General features: G+C 48.5%; 1 non-coding gene across 1 annotated transcript; it reads right to left on the reverse strand.

Annotated features, from left to right (window-relative positions):
• Positions 1 to 870: 870 nt before the first annotated feature.
• On the reverse strand, positions 871 to 943 carry LOC133752853 (small nucleolar RNA SNORD24). Its single transcript, XR_009864983.1, has one exon. It is a non-coding gene; the product is annotated as a small nucleolar RNA SNORD24 (small nucleolar RNA).
• Positions 944 to 11,253: the final 10,310 nt, after the last annotated feature.

Below are 11,253 nucleotides of genomic sequence, written 5' to 3' on the forward strand. Positions count from 1 at the left end.
TATTACCGGTCTAATTCAGCTAAAGAGCTAAAAAGAAAGCTCTAACTGGCTGGGAACATGCTGTTAGGGATAAATTACAACAGCTAACATTTATCGATCATCTACTATGTGCTGGGCACCGTTCTTCGCCCTTTAAATGTATTAGCTGATGTAACCTTAATAATCATCCTTAAAAATAAGACTTAATATTATCCCCATTCTCCGGGTATTGAAAGTGGCATTATACAGAGGTTAAATGAGTTGCCCCAGGGCACATGGCTAAGAAGCAACAACCAGAATTCAGTCCTAGGCAATCTACCTTCTGAACATGGCCCTAAGCAACTTCTCCACATGTTGCTGCCACCTTATGAGTCTAATCACGACACACACGGACTTGTACTACATCTGTGACTTACAGACTTCTCAGGGCAGAATTTCCAAAAAAGGGATCCAGGGTCCATCCGAGTGGGACAATTTGAGAAGATTGAGCATTGGGAGAATTCACTTACTTTTCACTTAACATTTCAAGCTTTGAATTCGTATTCATGTGGAAGGGATTTCCCAGATAATTCTACAAATAAGCCTGTAAATTAACTGGTGCTCCCGAGTTCTAGGTACAAATTTGACAAAATTGCAGTGCATTCGTGCTGTCCCTTGAGACAACTGATTTCTGTAAATTCTCTAAAGGTATACCCAAGTCTGCCAAGGAGAGTTATTGAATTCAAAAAATTATATTGATTTTATTTCCAAAATGTCAATGAGTCAGTTTGGATTTTATTATTTTCTTTCTTTTTTTTTTTTTTTTATTTCTTGGGGGGGCGCGCTGTGAGCCCGGCCCGCACCCCGACCCCCGCCCGCACCCCGACCCCTGGCCCGGCCCGGCCCGGCCCGCACATCAGCGATCTTGGTGGTGTCGACGTCGTCACTGCGCTCAGATAGCAAATATTCCGCCACATCATCTGCGGGATTTTATTATTTTCATCTTCTTCTTTTGACATCTGAGCTTGTAACTTTGATTTCTGTCTGAGTTCCTCTTCCTCTAGGTTTTAAATATGACATCTTAAAGACTAATGTTTTGGTAAGCTGCCTGCCAAATGGCCAAACACTGCCCAAGTGAAGCACTTTCAATGAAAAATAAAACTAACGAAGGGGCTTTAAAAAGAACTTTGTGAACAGCTGGGTGACGGTTCATGTAAATGGTGAAAAAAAAAAAAAAAGATATGTAAACACACACACACACACAAACTTGCAAACACCATTAAATTTAAATTCTAAGTCAGCAAATTCAGTTGCAGGAAAAATACCAAATCGTCAGATTTTTAGTTTCTTCAGTTTAACATGCACAGTAGACAGTTTTTCCCTGGCTTGGAAAATAACCCTGCCAAGACTTTTGCTTCTCATACATGGAAATGTGGTGAAGGAGGCGAGTGTGTGATGGCCACATCTGTGAGAGCTGGCCTGCTTTCCCCACTTCATCTCACAGTCTCCCAAATGCTGGGGAAAGCCATAGAGCAGGGCTGGGACTCCTAGGCACCAAGAGTCAGCATTAACAGAGCTCCTATGTTGTCCAGGACCTGGGCTGGGCATTAGTATTTGTGTCATCTAATTTTGGCCCTCAGTGATCCTGTGCAGTAGATATTCTACTCCTCTTACAGAGGACGATCACAAAAGAATTGGTTAGAAGTGGCACGGCTATCATACGGCCGTGTCTAACCTCAGATCTTTCAGGCCTTCTGTCTTAAAACGATTTTCATCACACGTCAGGTGTTGCAATGCTGTTCACTCTGTGGCCAGGGAAGAGTAACTGCCAGGCACCAACCTAGACCTTATATCTATACCCACCTTAGGAAGGTTTGAGTCCAGTTTACATTGAACTTGATGCCAAGGCACAACAAACAAACAAACAAACAAACAAACAAAAAAAACAAAAACACCTGCAAAATAAGAAGACAAGGCCACAAAGCACAGTGTGCTGGGAGAAATATTCCCCAGAATGCTTCCTAGAAGTAATCCGTGCTACAGTAATACTTAGAATTTGCTTAACTGTTGAAATGAAAGTCTACAGCCACCAACCAGGCAATCAGAAAGTAACCAACCTAAAAGATAATAGTGATAAGCCATCTGCAAACTGACTTAAGATGACTGCTTCTAGACTGGCCTTGTGATGCAATGGGTAAAACACCACCTCCAATGCCGGATCCCATATCAGAGCACAGGTTTGCATCCTGGCTACTCTGCTTCCGATCCAGCTCCCTGTTAATGTGCCTACAAAAGCAGCAGAAGATGGGCCAAGTCCCTGGGACCCTGCCACACACATAGGAGAGCCGGATGGAGACAATGGCAGCAGAGAGCTTCAAAAGGAATGAAAATCCTGGGAACAGGGGCCGATCCCGCTGACCCTGGTGCCCTCCTCATTTCAGGCTGGACAACGCTCTCTGTGGTCAAGATCAAAGATCCAGTCTTGACAGTATTAAGACACAGACAATTTTCTCTGCAGGTGTTGGGATGAATCAAGCTGAAGTTGGTTTTGAGATCCACGTGGAGCCTGGACTGTAGCCCAGCACTTCTTAAATTTTAATGTGCACGTAAGTCCATTGGGGGGGCCTTTTTAAAATGAGTATTCTAAAAACAAACAAACAAAAAAGAATATTCTACTCTGGCCGTTGTGGCCAGAAGAAAAAAAAATGAATATTCTAGGGTCAGATGTTTGGCCTAGTGGTTGTTGGGATGCTTGCGTTCCATATCACAGCGTGGGTTCAAGTCCTGGCCCTGCTCCCAGTTCTGGCTTGTTGCTAATGTGAACCCCAGGAAGCAGCATATATGATAGCTCCAGTCCCTTAGCTCCCTGACACCCAGGCAGGAGATCTGGATTGAATTCCTGGCTCCCAGCTTTGGCTTCAGCCCAGCCCCAGTTACTGTGGGCATTTGGGGAAGAACCAGTAGACTGGAGCACTCTCTCTCTCAAATAAACCAATCCAGTTTTAACACAGATTCTGATTCAGAAGATCTGACTGGGGGCCCGTGACTCTGCATTTCTAGCCAGCTTCTGGCTGATGCCCACGCTGCAGGTTGTCAGAGCACACTTGAGTTGGTTTTGGAGGACACGGGGGTTTTATTCGCTGTTTCGCCAGCACTCCCCACAGAGAGGACACACTGTGGGGCCAGCTGGCAAGAAGGTGGTTTCTGCTTGGCAGCTATTTTTATGTCGCTGTAGTGGCCTCTTACCCTGTAATGCTTTTCGATGGGCAAGGGCAATTCTCAGGGCTATCGCAGCTTAGGTAAAACAGCCCTGAAGAGCATTCAGTCCCCACATTGCCAAACAACTCACTCATCCTAATTCTTAAGAGGGTTTTCCCCGGGAGAAGACACTGGACCCCATTGTGCAGATCTGGCCGGTGCAGAAACGCTCTTGCTCCACACAAGTGAATCAAGAAGAGCCTTATGGGAGGCCGGCGCTGTGGCGTGGCAGGTGAAGCCGCTGCCTGTGGTGCTGCCATCCCATGTGGGTGCTGGTTCGTGTATCCAGCTCTCTCCTGTGGCCTGGGAAAGCAGTAGAGGATGGCCCGAGTCCTTGGGCCCCTGCACCTGCATGAGAGGCTTGGAGGAAGCTCCTGGTTCCTGGCTTCAGATTGGCACAGCTCCGGCCATTGCAGCCACTTGGGGATTAAGCCAGCAATGGAAGACCTCTCTCTCTCTCTCTCTCTCTCTTTCTGTGACTTTCAAATAAATAAATAAATCTAAAAAAAAAAAAAAAAAGAGTCATATGAATCAGTGCTGTGTGCCCTTGAGTAACAGATTACCCGGTGACCCTGGCTGCACTGATAAAAATTTCCTTTTTTTTTTTTTTTTTAAATTATTTATTTATCTGAAATACAAAGAGATATCTTCCACCTGCTGGTTCACTTCCCAAATGGCTGGAGCTGAGCTGATCCAAAGCCAGGAGCCAGAAGCTTCTTCTGGGACTTCCATGTGGGTACAGGAGCCCAAGAACTTGGGCCATCTTCTACTGCTTTCCCAAGTCATAGCAGAGAGCTGGATGGGAAGTGGAGTAGTCAGGACTTGAACTGGCGCTCATATGGGATGCTGGCACTGCAGACAGCGGCTTTACCAGTTAGGCCACAGCACTGGCCCCAAAGTTGAGTTTCTGTAACTGGGAACCACAGGTGTGGGATCAGGGCTGGAATGAGGGTGGGATTAGGGAGTTATTCAAATACCACCAATAATTCCTTTCCACCCCAAACAAATAAACAAAAAACTCTTCCTGGGAAACAAATGCTAAATTGATATTTGTCCATTCACATTCACAAGATAGGAAACAAACAGAGCCCAGAGTATTCCTCTGGGAATCTGAATCTGGAGTCCAGATAAAGGTCAGCTGAAGTGTAGCACCAGCCGTGGCCTGCTTCCTCTTCTCTGCCGCTCTGAGTTGGAGGAGGGAGATGGGCTCCAGGAGAGGACAACCCCACTTGGAGAGCTGGTGCTGGCAGGGACACAGGCCTGGGCATGGGCTCCCCAGATCGTCCTTTCACGGGTAGTTCATGACCTGAGCCTTGCCCAGCCCAGCCCTCCATGGAGACCAAGCCTGCTGACACTGCTCCAACCAGTCGCAGCATCTCTAGGCAGTTGCTTCCTTGCCCATGGGCCAGTTCTCTCTGGCCACTTAGCACAAAACTGGTCTGGATCATACGTGGCCCTCCGCAAGCATCCAGATGCAGTGCTTGTCTGTCCGGCCCCAGCCGCCTCTGCCAGGGAGACTGCATTGCCTCCTCCTGTATTGAAGCCCAAGATTGTGTTGGGGCCATTGGCCAAGTCCCTACTCGCTGTGTGAGAGATAACTGTGATCTTCCTGTTTGCTCACAGATCAGAAAGACTGATTCTGTCCATGAGCGAGCCCATGTCCCCATTCCTCTCACCTTGTTCATGGTGAACATGATGAACACTCATCAAGTGTCTACTGCGTGCCAGGCTGTGTGGAGTCCTGGGGATGGCCCTCCCTTGGGCACTCCCTGGTGTCTCGCCCATCAGGTACCCCATGGAAGAAGGCCTCCGGAAGCTGGCCATTCCACCTGTGCAGTGTCTGCCACAACAAGCCTTTGGAGAATCAAGAAAAGCCTCCTTCGGGCACATTTAAGCGTCACAAGCACAAGACCAGAGGTCTGAAATGCTCCAGCTCTAGTTCCAAGAATTTTTGAGAAAACAGACTAGACATCGGACGTGCAAACGCCTTTGGTTATCTGAGGGAAGACAGGTGATGAGTTCAAGGTCAGGACCCACACACTCCCCTTTGGATCTCTACAGGGTCAGTGGGATCGCTCCTCACCCTTTCTCCTTCCCATGGTACAAAAACCAATTTATGCTCTCTCTCTCTCTCTCTCTCTCTCTCTCTCTCTCTCTCTTATTCTTAGATGCCTGTGGGACACTCTAGCAGAGTGACCCACTCAAATTCAACCTGTCCCAAAGAGAAGCTGACATCCCACCCCCCAGAGCTGGTGCTCCTGCTCCTGTGTGTCCTATTTTGCAGACTCAGGGGGCAGTGGAGGGGACTTTCTCCATAGCCACCTGGTAAGTGCCCAGTACATGCTTATCAAATGGAGCTCTTTTGGCATCAACTTGTGCCTGGACTCAGATAAAATCCACTCATTTGTTGGGAAATAACCTTTCCATGCTAGCTGTCCTGGAGTAAGAGATAGGTCACAGCCTAGTGCTGTGGCGGGGAGGAACAGGGAGAGATCCCAGCATCTCCCTTTTGTTATCTTCAAATCATAGCTTACTCTCAGGCAAACTTTCGCTTCCACTAGGAAGGAAATGCCAAGTCCTGCTTGGACACCTCAGTGTGACACCCCAAGTCATTGTCCTGTGGGAGGCAGAGTCCGGGTTGCAGCCTGCCGCCTGGCCTGTACTAAGTGGGACTTTTTCTCTGCAGAGCACCAAATTAAGCTCTGAGGAGGAGGCCGAGACACACAGCAAACCCACCTGTCTCTAGAGGTACGCTGACATGTCCACAAGTGTATAGGAGAGGACCGAGAGGGAGGCACCCTACCTCCATACTTTTGGAGAAATAGAATATCTTTTGGGTCCCGTAGCATGGTAAACAGCTGGATTGTTGATAAGGGGTGTAAAATATACATGGACTGGGAAAGCTCTCAAGCGAAAGGTTGAGATTATGAGTTGAATGAAGCAAAACTCTCTGGGACAACAGGCTTTTATTGTTAGCAGAATGGGACGTCCTTGGATTTAATTTCAGTGCTGATGTTTACAAGGTTAGCCATCAACCAGGAGACTGATAAAACTAATCAAAGGGGCCATATCTCCCTTCTAGGCACACCCTTACTTTCCTACACTTTCCCATGGCCTTAGATCCATCAGAACAGTAAGGAGCAAGATTAACAGAGGGCCATAAATATAGATTCTGGGTCATTGTATCTGAGAAGTGTTTTTTCGCAATGTACTAGGTCTCTCATTCATTGATGATGAGAATGTAAGACCGTAACATCATCTGGAAGACAGGTCGGCAATCTCTTGGGAAACTAAATGTAGTCTGATCTTCTAATCCAGCAATCAACTCCTAGGCATTTCCCCAACTCCTTTGAAAACTTATGTCCACATAAAAACCTGCACACAAATGTTTAGGGCAACTTTATTGGTAATATCCAAAAACTAGAAGCCACCATGGTACCCTTGAATAAGTGAACAGCTAAACCACAATGCATCCAGGCAGTGAAAAATTTAGCAATAAGAAAGAATGAGCTACCAATCCATGCAACAACATGGAAAATGTTGCTAAGCATAATGCATATTAAATGCACACTGCTCAATGGAAGTGCCTATCTTAAATGACTACATACTGTATGATTCCTTTTATATGACTCTCCGGAACAAGAGGAATTATAAAGACTTAAAATACATCAGTAGCTACCAGGGGGTTGGACAGGATTGAACAGGTGAACTGTATATGATATTTTAAGGCAATGAAAATATCTTGCATTGTGCCTGAAAATATACATTTATCAAAACCCATAGGCCCTAGCAGCACAAAGAGTCAACCTCAATATTTACAAATTTTAAAAATTAATGAGGAGGGGGACCAGTGCTGTGGCACAGCAGGTAAACGCCCTAGCCTGAAGCACTGGAATCCCATATGGGTGCAGGGTTCGAGTCCCGGCTGTTCCACTTCTGATCCAGCTCTCTGCTATGGCCTGGGAAAGCACTAGAAGATGGCCCAAGTCCTTGGGCCCCTACACCTGCCTGGGAAGACTCGGAGGAAGCGCCTGGCTCCTGGCTTCTGATTGGCGCAGCTCTGGCCGTTGCAGCCAATTGGGGAGTGAACCATCAGATGGAAGACCTCTCTCTCTCTCTCTCTCTCTGCCTCTCCTCTCTCTGTGTAACCCTGACTTTCAAATAAATAAATAAATCTTCTTTTAAAAAATTTTATTTATTTATTTGGCAGGTAGATTTACAGACAGTGAGAGAGAAAGACAGAGAGAAAGGTCTTCCTTTCACCCCCCCAAGTGGCCGCAATGGCCGGAGCTGCACCGATCCAAAGCCAGGAGCCAGGTGCCCCCTCCTTGTCTCCCATGTGGGTGCAGGGGCCCAAGCACTTGGACCATCTTCCACTGCCTTCCCAGGCAACAGCAGAGAGCTGGACTGGAAGAGGAGCAACCAGGACTAGAACTGGCACCCACATGGGATGCCGGCACCACACGAGGAGGATTACATAGTGCGCCACGGTGCCGGCCCCATAAATAAATCTTTAAGAAAAATTAATGAGAAGGTTCAGAGGTGAATGGAATATTCAGAATGGAATACAGACTGTGAGCAAAGATCTGGGTGGCAGTGTTGTCGTGCAGCAGGTTAAGACGTCGCCTGAGGCCGGTGCAATGGCTTAACAGGCTAATCCTCCGCCTTGCGGTGCCGGCACACCGGGTTCTAGGCCCGGTCGGGGCGCCGGATTCTGTCCCGGTTGCCCCTCTTCCAGGCCAGCTCTCTGCTATGGCCCAGGAAGGCAGTGGAGGATGGCCCAAGTCCTTGGGCCCTGCACCCACATGGGAGACCAGGAGAAGCACCTGTCTCCTGGCTTTGGATCAGCGCTATGCGCCGGCCGCAGTGGCCATTGGAGGGTGAACCAACGGCAAAAAGGAAGACCTTTCTCTCTGTCTCTCTCTCTCTCTCTCTCACTATCCACTCTGCCTGTCAAAAAAAAAAAAAGACATCGCCTGCAACTCCAGCATCCCCTATTGGAGCTCTGGTTCGAGTCCTAGCTGCTCTATTTCCCGTCCAGCTCCCTGATAATGCCCCTGGGAAAGCAGCAGAAGACGGCACAAGTACTGAGGCCCTTGCTACACACATGGGAGACCTGGATGGAGCTCCTGGCTCCTGGCTTCAGCCTGGCCCAGTCCTGACCAGTACAGCTATTTGGGAGTGAACTAGTGGATGGAAGACCTCTCTCTGCCTCTCCTTCTCTCTCTCCTCTCTCTCTCTCTCTCTCTGTAACTCTTTAAAATAAATAAATAAAAATCTTTTTAAAAAACATTTTTTTTTTGACAGGCAGAGTGGACAGTGAGAGAGAGAGACAGAGAGAAAGGTCTTCCTTTTTGCCGTTGGTTCACCCTCCAATGGCCGCTGTGGGTAGGCGCGCTGCGGCCGGTGCACCGCGCTGATCCGAAGGCAGGAGCCAGGTGCTTCTCCTGGTCTCCCATGTGGGTGCAGGGCCCAAGGATTTGGGCCATCCTCCACTGCACTCCCTGGCCACAGCAGAGAGCTGGCCTGGAAGAGGGGCAACCGGGACAGGATCGGTGCCCCGACTGGGACTAGAACCTGGTGTGCCGGCGCCGCAACGCGGAGGATTAGCCTATTGAGCCGCGGCGCTGGCTTAAAAAACATTTTTTTCTCCAGTAAATGTTTCTTAATGAATTTGTTTTACTTTGGACATTTAAAAAACACTTTTGGGGCCAATGTTCAGACATAGCAGGTAAAGCTGACACCTCCAATGTCGACACCCTATATGGGCTTTTGTTCATGTCCCAGCTGCTCCACTTCTCATCCAGCTCCCTGCTAATGGCCTGAGAAAAGCAGCAGGTGATCAATCAAGTACTTGGGCCCCTGCCACCCCTGTGGGAGATCTGCATGAAGCTCCTGGCTCCTGGCTTCAGCCTGGCCCCAACGCTGGCTGTTGTGGTCAACTGGGGAGTGAACCAACAAGTGGAAGAGCTCGCTCTCTCTCTCTCTCTCTCTCCCTCTTCCTAACTCTAACTTTTAAATAAAAATAAATAAATCATAAAAATCTTTTAAAAGCACAAAGAAAAACGATTATTATATTTAAAATCAAACTGTGACTTTCTCACATCTACTGTATTCTGTTACTGTTCTGTAATAGGAGGCATACACCTGTGACATTCACTGTCATTCAACGCTCTTAACAACCCATTGAGGTCAGTGCTAATACTAATCAAAAATTAAAAAAAAAATTATTAAAAAAAAGTATTTTTTTTTTACAGGCAGAGTGGATAGTGAGAGAGAGAGAGAGAGAGAGAAAGGTCTTCCTTTGCCGTTGGTTCACCCTCCAACGGCCGCTGCGGCCGGCGCATAGCGCTGATCCAAAGCCAGGAGACAGGTGCTTCTCCTGGTCTCCCATGTGGGTGCAGGGCCCAAGGACTTGGGCCATCCTCCACTGCCTTCCCGGGCCATAGCAGAGAGCTGGCCTGGAAGAGGGGCAACCAGGATAGAATCTGGCGCCCCAACCGGGACTAGAACCCGGTGTGCCGGCACCGCAAGGCGGAGGATTAGCCTGTTAAGCCACGGTGCTGGCCAAAAAAAAAAAAAGTATTTTACAGTTGAAACACCCTGAAGTGAATAAGCGCTTGCCAGCTAGGAATGGGTGGAGCCAGGATTTGAATCCAAGTTGACTGCTCAGCTCAGGTTGTCTGTGCTAGGATTCAATATGTGACCTGGAGGGCCAGCAACCATTGGGTCACACACACACACACACACACTCAAGGCCCCAAGGCTCCAAGTGACAGTGAGCCGGATGGTTAGCAAGCCCTGAGCACCTCTGCTTGCAGCCTCACAGGCCACAGATGCCTCAGGGCTCCTGGCTGCCCGAGGGCCTGTGGCTGGTGTAGAGCCCCCCCTTCTCTCCTCAGTGGTAAACTGGGGGTGATGTGGTCACCGCTGACAGGGTCACTGCCTTGCAGAGCAGTCACATCCGTGAGTGGTGGTGCCAGAGCTGCTGGCACATTTCTGAGAGAAGACAGGGCCTGTCCCATGGATCGATCTAAGCTGAGGCAGGTAGAGGGAACCCAGGGTTTCCAGCCCTGGAATTGTCCTGAGCTCCCCCAGCAGGTGCATGTGTGCTGTGCACAGACATCAGCCCGTACACCTCGGCAGCACGCACCGAGTGGGCAGCCCCGGACACAGAGCTGCCGCGAGGCCGCCAGAACAGCAGCGTGCCTCCCCAAGCCGTGTTCCTGCTGTTGAACGACTATCTTAACAGTAAGGAAGAGGAGGACACAGCCTTGTCCTGGGCCCACACTGTTTGCAACTCGAAGTTTCGTTGAACTCGGCTTTAGGATCGTTCCACCTGCTTTCACAGAGGCCCGTTCTAATGAAGTCACAGAACACTCAATGCTGAAATTGTGGTGGAGCTATAATAGCTGGTGGTGCTTCTGGATTTTTCTAGGAGTCTAGTGCCAGAAAAGGTTGAGCCTCTCCTGGTCGACAGGGTTCTTTCATTTTTGACATATAATTTAGTACACTTTTTTTTTTTAACTGAAGAGTAGTATACGCTAAAGAACACAAACCTTAAGTGTACCATTTTGAAGGGTTCACCCCCGCTTTCACCTGTGTGAGAACTTCCTGGATCACAGTACAGAACAATCCCAGCCGATCAATGCCCTACCCACGGAGGAAACCACTATTCTGAGCTCTGGATGTCAGTCAATTCTGGTGCCCGGCTCAGTAGGATGTCAGGGTTTGCATTTTACACACACAAGCTCTGCTCCCCTGGTTTCGTCTTATTTTCCTGCCTTCTCAACGGGCCCGAATGTTTAAAACAGCAGACTTGGAGTCCATCAAAACCTCTTCATCATGCTCACCCACCACGTGGTGACCTTGGGCAAGATACTTAACCTCCTGGGGACTGTGCCATTCCTGATAAGATAATCACACCTAACCCCAGGGTAATTCTGAGCATAAATAAAATAATCTATACAAAATAATCATTCGATTACACCCCCTGAGGTGGCCCTGAGCACCTCTCAGTAACTGGTAGCCAGTGAG

Source organism: Lepus europaeus, chromosome 2 (genome assembly GCF_033115175.1).
Source record: "Lepus europaeus isolate LE1 chromosome 2, mLepTim1.pri, whole genome shotgun sequence".
In the NCBI taxonomy this organism is placed as follows: Eukaryota; Metazoa; Chordata; class Mammalia; order Lagomorpha; family Leporidae; genus Lepus; species Lepus europaeus.